This window comes from Octodon degus, unplaced genomic scaffold, assembly GCF_000260255.1.
Source record: "Octodon degus isolate 3935 unplaced genomic scaffold, OctDeg1.0 scaffold00129, whole genome shotgun sequence".
Lineage (NCBI taxonomy): Eukaryota > Metazoa > Chordata > Mammalia > Rodentia > Octodontidae > Octodon > Octodon degus.
Genome location: NW_004524705.1, coordinates 3068403 through 3077052, shown reverse-complemented (window position 1 = coordinate 3077052; position 8650 = coordinate 3068403). Strand labels below are relative to the sequence as shown.

Sequence of the window (8650 nt, the reverse complement as noted above, 5' to 3'; positions counted from 1 at the left end):
ACTATAAGCAATAGAATTCAAATGTCTTAAGTGTACATTCTTTTCCATACTATATTTCAGCCAGTATTGTAGAACTAATGACTTGTAAGGGGCTGGTGAGATGGCTCAGTGGTCTAGAGCACCTGCTTGGGGCAAGCTTGGCAAAGCACAGGGACCACAGTTCGATCCCCCAGCACCGCATGCCAGCTGGCCCCGCCCCCTGGTGGGCTGAGCTGGCCACACACACACACACACATAAATAAATAAAATTAAAAAAATAAATAAAATGATCACTCTTAAAAAAAAAAATGACTTGTAAAAGGTGCTAATGCCAATTTTGTCTACTGTAGCAAGATACCTTAAGTTACAACAAAATCTTAGGAAATAAGACTGAATAATATGTTATAGAAATGCCCTACTCTACCAACTCCCACCCTCCCCTGCCCCTTCAAAATCATAAGCAGCTCTCTTCTGCGACAGACAAATAATGTAAGAATTGTGAAAACTCAGTTCAATTTATGTAGCGTATCTCTTGGTCCACTGTCTGGCCGTTCTGTCATGTTCTGCTCTGCTGGTCATATACTGAGCGGCAATACTTCCCACCAAAGGGTCGGCAGGATTACAGTCTGTAAGACGTGAGCAGATGGGCCGGGGAGATGGCTCATGGAATAAGCGCTTGCCTGGCAAGCGCAAGGGCCTGAGTTCGATCCCTGGTTCTGCCAAAAAAAAAAAAAAGTGAGCAGGTAGAAAGGAGGACTTTAGAAATAGTGCTGAGCTGCAATTATCCTTCAATATATCCAAGCAAAGAACTCCTTGACTGTTAATATTACAGTGATAGATTCTTGTCCGAAATGTAACCTTTGGAGGTTTGAAGGGATATTCTGGAGTAAAAGTGATATCCAAAAAGAATACACCTCCTTCATACACAGATCCTGGGGGTCCTAGAATGGTGGATCTCCACTCATAGATGTTCTCACCTTTAGGACCAGCACTGCACTTGGGCGGAGGGTTTAGAGTGATGTCGGCCAGCTCCTTCTGAATCCTCTTGGCGCTACTGGAGAGGAGCGTGGAGTTTTGGTCATGCTGACTTTACTCTCCTTCTTCCTGGGGGGTGTTTGTGTCTTCCTCGGTTTGCTCTCTTGGTGTCTGGCTGCTCCGTGCCACCGCGGCCGCTGTGCTGTGGCTGCAGCTGGGCCTGGCCGCTCGTGTGCTCGCTGGGAGAGAAGGGGAAGTGCAGCAACAGCAACTATTAAACAGGCAATCAGCCATTTATTTTTCATAAAATGGTAGTTTTAGCCCCACCCCATGTAACTGTAAAGATACTTGCTCCTAACGCCATTATAAAAATAATTGGGAGAGTATTGCACTGTAGAATGCAATCTGACTTGGGCGTCTGTTTCTGGATGTTTACACTGTTTCCATTCTGGAAATGACTTACATAAACAGTGGCCTCTCGGGATCAATTTATATCACACATGTACTCGAGGTAAAAGGGTCTCCAAAATTTCCACTTAGAGCTGCATAAGCAGAACTTTTGTTCAGGGTAAGTTCGAGATGTAAACAAAAGCTTTGCTTGCTTCTGGTTATAGGGCCCCTTAGAAACAGCTCCCACTTCCCCTTTCCTGGAAGAACCTGAAATCACACTTCTAAAAACAACCATTTGTATCCTATAAGCCTTTTGTGGAGCAAATAAGCAGCACATTTTAAACAGTCCTCTGCCTTTTCCCGAGTCCTTTACCCCTCCGGGCATCAGCTGCTTGAGGTATCTAAATCCAGGTCTATTCTGTGTTGCAGGACAGTGGACAAAACTGAGAAAGGCGACTATATTTTTAAAGCTCTCCGAGTGGAAGCTGATATTCGCAGGCTCAAAAAAGAAATTAGTTATTGGGAATCAGGAGCTCGAGAAGTGAGCCGGGGCTGTTGGTGTACCAGGGGCCATGTGGGCGACAGAGCAACCCCAGACACAACAGCCAGAAGACGCTGTGGCTGGCTGGCACAGGGCCATTGCTTCCAGCTTTCCCCCGAGCCCGAAGGGACCAGGGTGCCATGTACCATGGGAGTTAGGAGGGAACTGGTTTACCAAGTTCTGGTAGCATTCTCTTTTTTTTTTTTTTTTTTTAATTCTGCAAAATGGAATATGTATACAGTGACTAAACATACATAAGCAAGTAAATCTTTTACATAAAAAAGTGATTCACCTATTTAAGTGATACAATGTTACAAACTACTTTGTAAACAGCAGTTCCTTAGTGTTAGAGTTGTTTCGGTGTATCTGGTCAGACATGCACACACACATTCACAAGAAAGCAACTATAAACACGTATACCAGTGTGTTTCTACATGATTTCACCTCGTGGGTAGAAATAACAGTGATTTCTTGTCTTTTTATGCCTGTATTTTCATGGTGGAAATCTATATGGCAAGTGTGTATGTTTGTATTTCATGTTTAACTTTATATACATACATGCTTGACACTTCAGACCGTCAGATGTGTAAGGATTTGCTTTGCTGCTTTCTCCCGTTCTGCTCTGTGGGAATGGGAAGCCCACCATTCTAATTTGTTGCTCCATCTCCTTTTCTACTTTCCTCACACTCACTTTCTCAAACTAGACGTTTCCTGTGAATTAAGTCTTAAAGAGCGATTGCTCCTGTTTGCTTTGGGAGACCCTGAATGTGAGCTCTGTGTGGTAAACTCCCATCTCTCATATAAATTCCTTATTCTTTGAAGAAGCACAAATGGACTGGATTTACCTCTAATGTGCTAACTTCAAGCATTTTCAACCATCAAGAGAAGCAAATCATTTACATTTAGAACTGACAAGAAACAGACTTATCTCCAAAATATATGCATTAAGGATGGTCTGCCAAGGGTTTTGTGTAAAGACAAAAGATAATAAACTTAAAATGTATATACTAGTCAATGAAAGTTTTACATATACAATAGAGTGATCCCATTCCCAGAAATAAATGCCTTTCATTCATTAAGTAAAAATTAATGCCAAGTAAACTTATTTTTTGAGTGATGAAACCCAATTCTACCTATCTTCAAAAAAAAAAAAAATTACATGGCACAAAAGTTTCACCTTTATAAATTTCCCTGTCTATTTTGTATATGACAATAATGGCCAGCATGGCTCCATTCACATTAAAATTCTGGAGAATCTGGCATTTATTATACATCCAATCATGTGTACTTTAAAACTTTGGAAAAATCAAAGCCTTTCTGAGAAAAAAGACACACACACACACACACACACACACACACACCCCAGAAAGAAAGAAGGAAAGAAAGAATGAAAGAGAGGAAAGAAGGAAGGAAGGAAAGAGAGAAAAGGGGAAAAAAAGACAACTAGTAAGAAAAGCAGGAAATCTGTACTGGAATTATTTCGTGGTCGCTAAGTTTGGCTTTGAACATTCAGAAATGTTCTTTCCATGTGTTAATTACTGAAAACAGTTTATGAAGAAATGCACGAAGTAGGATGCATGCTATCCCCTGGAAGCATTTTTTTCACTCAGTGACTTGTACCCTCTTCTCCCTGGTCCTCAGCATGCCAGAAGGCTTCCAAATATGAACAGTTAGATGGTGGGTGACCAGCAAGGCTGATGAGGCATTGTATTGGTTTGCAAATTATGAGGAGCATGGGGCCGGGAAGATGGCTCAGTGGAATAAGCGCTTCCCTGGCAAGCGCAAGGGCCAGTTCAATCCCTGGTTCTGCAAAAAAAAAATAATAATGAGGAGCACAGGTTATTGGTTGAAAGAGAAGAAACTTTGATCACGCCTTTTGAATCTCAGTCTACTTGCCTGTCCCATTATTCAAATGCTGTGTGTAGGCACAGAAGCCGTGGGGAGTCCTCAGAGGCCTAAACAGAAGAACTGGCAGTGCTCCAGATAGCTCCTCCCCCGCCCACTGCCACCAGAACTGTGCCTAAACACTGATGTCACTGCTGCCTGCCCATGGCAGGCACCACTCTCCACTAGTCCATACCCTCCAGTGAAAGGTAAGGGTGATCCACCAACGGCTCTTATTAGTAAACACCACCTACTGCTCTGCTCTGGCTAGAGTATGCAGGAAGTGAACTTGTGAGAGGATGGCCTCCGCCTTGTAGAGCAGCCCTGAAATGCAGTGAAGCAGGCAAAGCTGGGCGGCCACAGCCTTGTCCATGCCACTGTGCTCATGACCCTGGATCTTGTCTCAGTCACTCTACTGCTTGACCCTGAATGTGGAATCTCTACTTGTAACATACATTCTGCTCCATCTCATCCCTGTGTATCAAGTCCCAAGACTGAATCAGTTGCTTCTTGCCACATTAGTGATGCAAACCCAAACTATGCCCAAATCAGAACTTCAGCTGACAACCATTTGTTCTTGCCAGTGGGTGTCAGTGCATCAAGTGGTGGTGAGTTTATTAAGGCTGTCACCGGCTCCAAACTTCCGGGTGAAGGCCAGTCTCATTCTTCTGCAATCCACGTGTTTACCTGACACTTTCCTCATACTGATGGCAGACGTTCAACGCAGCAGGGCATCGCATCTCATCACATTCCAGTGACAAAGTCACAACAGGTCCCAAGTCATGAAAAACATTCCACATCTAGTGCAGAGCTCTGAAATCATATCCAGAAGTCCTGAGCACCAAATGGGCTGAAAAACTGGGACTGATACTTCAACTTACTCCAGTGCCAGTTCTCCACTGGTCAAGGTCAGATTTTGCGATGGACCCCTCGTTTCCAAGCAATGAGCAGAACATTTCTGGTGCTCCTTTTCTACAGAAGACAGAGGGCCTTGTTTTGTACCACGATTTACAGAGCAGCAAGGTCTTCATCTACAGGAAAGGGTTGAAATGCAGAACAGCTGGGCAAGGAACTACTTGTTGTGTGTCCTTGTCCTCAGTGAGTATGGATAGAGAGCAAAGCAGCCCACGCTTGAAAAGTGGAAATTCAGACAAAGTAGGGACTAGAGACTTGCGCTACAGAGGAGAAAGGAGGAAAGCACTATGTTCTCCAAGACAACAAGGAGATAGTCATACTTGCAAGACTGACCCCCCCCACTGGCAAAACCAAATAGTTGTCATCTGCAGCTCTGCGTACACAGTGTCCTGAGGCAAGGTTTACTGGGAGCAAGTGAAGGTGAATCGGAGCGAAGCACCAGGGCTCCCACACTTGTGAAGGTGGGCAGGCCTCAGGTGCACACACAGGAGCAGAGTGAAACACCCTTGCAGGACACCGTAACATCCTGCTGCCAAAGGTCACACCTTTGCCTCTTATGCACTTTAGCTGTTGGCCCTGGCTCATCGTAGAAACAAAGAAAAGGCATTTGAGGCAAAATGGACCTGATTCTGCTGCTCATCCCTTTACTTTATAACTGTTCTAAACATGACTTAAGGTATGGTTTTGCTGGGCACAGTGCACACGAATGGCCTGACTTGGGGAAGATGCGGGAGTTAGCTGGCACTCAGCCGCCACTGGCAGGGCTGGGCCAGGCACCGCCGTGCTCCAGAACGAGTGCTGGCCTGTGGCCCTTGGCCCTGAGCAGGAAACAGCCTCGGTGGGGGAGAATGAGTGTCTTACACTCTGCCACCAGGCAAGATGCTTGTGCTCAAGTTCGTTCAGGGAGGGATCCTGGAAACTCACGGAGAGCGCCCAGATGTTTCTAGATATGTCACTGGTCCTCGATCTGCAGTGAGAAACAGTATGCGACAGGGAATCAAAGGATGCTTATAATTTTTGCCAGCCTGCCTTGAAAATCCCTCCACTCCCCAACTGGTCTTTTGATTCAAGACTGAAGAAACCATTTCATTCTGCCACACCAACAGCTTCATTAAATTAGTGGTACTTGTGATCACAGAAATGTTCTAACTTGTCCCTTCATCCTTGACTCCTAGGTGTAATGCTAGTGGAAGTGTACCTACTGAGAAGGAGAGAGGAAGGTCTTCGGAAGTTCTTGATAGTCGCTTAAATCAAATAATTTTATGAAGAACTCTAATCACAGTTACCATTTGAGCATTTACAGTGCCAGGAACTGCGAGAAACATTTCCAGGGCACCATTACTTTTTTGTTTTCCCTTCGTTTTTTCTTTCTTTTTGAGACAGTCTTGTTATGCAGTTTGGGCTGGCATTGTGTTCATTTTTGTAACCCCCAGGTTGATCTCAAAGTTGCAGTGATCCTCCTGTCTCAACTTCCCAAGTGCTGAGATTGCAGGCGCGGCTGGGTTCTGGGCCCGCACTTTCCAGATTGGCATGTGGGTCCAGGGATCGAACTCTGGCCTTTGCTTTCCAAGTAGGGGCTTATGTCTCGGACCTATCTCCCCAGCCCCAGGGCACCGTTTCTTAAGCCTAAAAATGCCTGCAGAGATTAGTAGGGCTATTATTCTATTTAAAGGAGTTGGAGCTTGTGAGTTAAGCAACTTATCCGTGGTAAGTAAAATAAAGAGAGCAGAACAGAAAATGGAGCCCATGTCTGCCCGCACCCAATCTCTGTTCTTGTGCCTGGAGTCCTGCCTCCGGGCGGCACATCCTGTAGTTTCCAGGTTGGTCTTCCAAGCTGCAGCTCATGAGGTCACAGAAGGGAGAAGTAAGGACTTGGAGTAGCAATGTGTGAGTAGCAGTCCTTAAATTGTGCATGATGCTTGTACCTTAGTGCGTTTTGTGGTGATAAGCACAATACCTGCGACTCCCTAACCTATGATTAGCATAAAATTTATTGGCTCCTGGGCTGATGAGTCCAAGGTTGAGAAAGAGAGTCTGATGGGGACCTGTTATGCTGTTATCCCATGGGAAAAGGCAGAAAGGAGGAGGAAGTGGAGAAAGTGGGTGGGGAGGGGACAGGAGGAGGAAGAGCAGGAGAAGAGGGACTGAGCGACTGCAGAAGAGAGCCTGCAGCTGCTTTAGACAGCATCGGCCCTTTCCTGGGCTGGAGCCCTCATGACCTAAGCCTCTCTCAGCAGGCCCAGCCTCATAACACAAGCGCTGGCAGGAAGTTTCCATGATGCGGGTTTTAAAAGACGTTCAAACTCTGGAAGCTCACACCAAAAACTACCATGAATGTTTAAAATGACCCTAAAATGTATTACAGTAAAAGACAATTCATCTCCCCCCAAAATGCTCCCCTTTGCTTTGAATACACGGATCCCGGCCTTCCTGCTGGTTGCTGAGCCGCTCTGGAGTCTCCTGCAGGCGCGTGTCGTGGTGCGCTGATGCAGCGTCGTCATTTTGCAGCGTGTAAGGGTCGTGGTCGTGCTGACATCGTGGGAGAGCTCGAGGTTGCCAGCGTCGGATCGTGCGGATATGACGTCCTGTGGATGGCATGGGGCGTGCATCGCATTTTTATTCCACTCATAGAAACATTCAGGGGCTGGGGAGGTGGGGGCCTGAGTGCAATCCCCAGTTCCGAAAAAAAAAAAAACACAATAAACTTACCCAACGAAAGTCCCTTCGCATTTCATGCGCCTGAATGAGATCACGTATTTATTCCTGAGCGGATAGCTGTTATTACAGAAATCTAATGCTTGAATTAGCCTCACTCTTCCAAATCACAAGGCCATAACCAATGGGGGAAAAAAGTTTTTCCAAAGAAAAATCAATTTAAAATCAGTTTACATTTGCCAGAAAATAAATAAATAAATAAATCTCAATCATAGAAAGAAAACTAACTGCTTCTACTACAAAGAACAAAGTTTATGCTCTGAAAGAGGCCGACAAATCGGAACCAGTAGCAGCACCTCCTAGGAGAACCACGCATGGTGGATGGCTCTCTGGGAATATCGGCTTCTGCTGGCGGAATCCTAGTCGAGGTGGCGTAACTGTTGGGCACAGGCTATTCCCAGGGGAAAGAGACAGGCCATGCCCCCAACTGGGCAGGGAGGAGCCTGTGCCTCCACCGTGCAGAAGAGGGATATTTGCCCTAGGGTACCAGGGCAAATATGGCCCAGGGCTGGTTCTGATTGGGCTGCAAGCTCAGGTGTTCATGTTCTAAAACATTTCAAGCATCAAAAAGAAGATCTCCTGGCTTGAAAATCATATGAAATTCAAATTTCAGTGTACATAAAATGATCAAAATAACAGCTCCAGCCATTTGTCTGCATATTGTCTGTGACTGCTTTTGAAATATTTACTGTCTGGTACTTCATAGAAAGAGCCTGCCAACCCTGTGTGAGCACGTGGTCCTCGCAGCGTGACTCCCTGGTGGGCAGCATCAGTGCCATCTGGAAACTGGTTGGAGGTGCTAAGTGGCAGGCGCACCACAGATTTCTGAAGCAGCAGCACTGGAAGTGGGGCCCAGGAAGCTGTGTTTTCAGCAAGACGTCGAGGGGACTGTGTGGAGACCCGGCCCTGGTACGGAGGATGTTGACTAACCACTGGTGGAGGTGAATGGCAACGCTGGCAAAAACGGCAACTCCATCGGGAGGGACACTGAAGTATACTTTCTGATTTAAGTGCTCAAATGAAAAAGGGTAACTAATAAAAATGTGCTAATAATTGTGTTGTTTCTAACATAACTGTGTCAGATACTTGGCTTCATAGTCATGATAAAAAAAAAAAAAAAAAAAAAAAAAAACACCTCACAATAAGTCTACGAAGTCTTATCCCCTTCGTGTAGCTAAATGAACCAAGACTTTCAACAACTGAATGGCCAGTCCTCCGTGAGCACATGGCCGCTGCAGGTGGAGACCTCGA

At 45.6% G+C, this 8650-nt stretch overlaps 1 pseudogene; it reads right to left on the bottom strand.

Moving 5' to 3' along the window:
• Positions 1 to 422: 422 nt before the first annotated feature.
• Positions 423 to 7282, bottom strand: LOC101580943 (annotated as a pseudogene).
• Positions 7283 to 8650: the final 1368 nt, after the last annotated feature.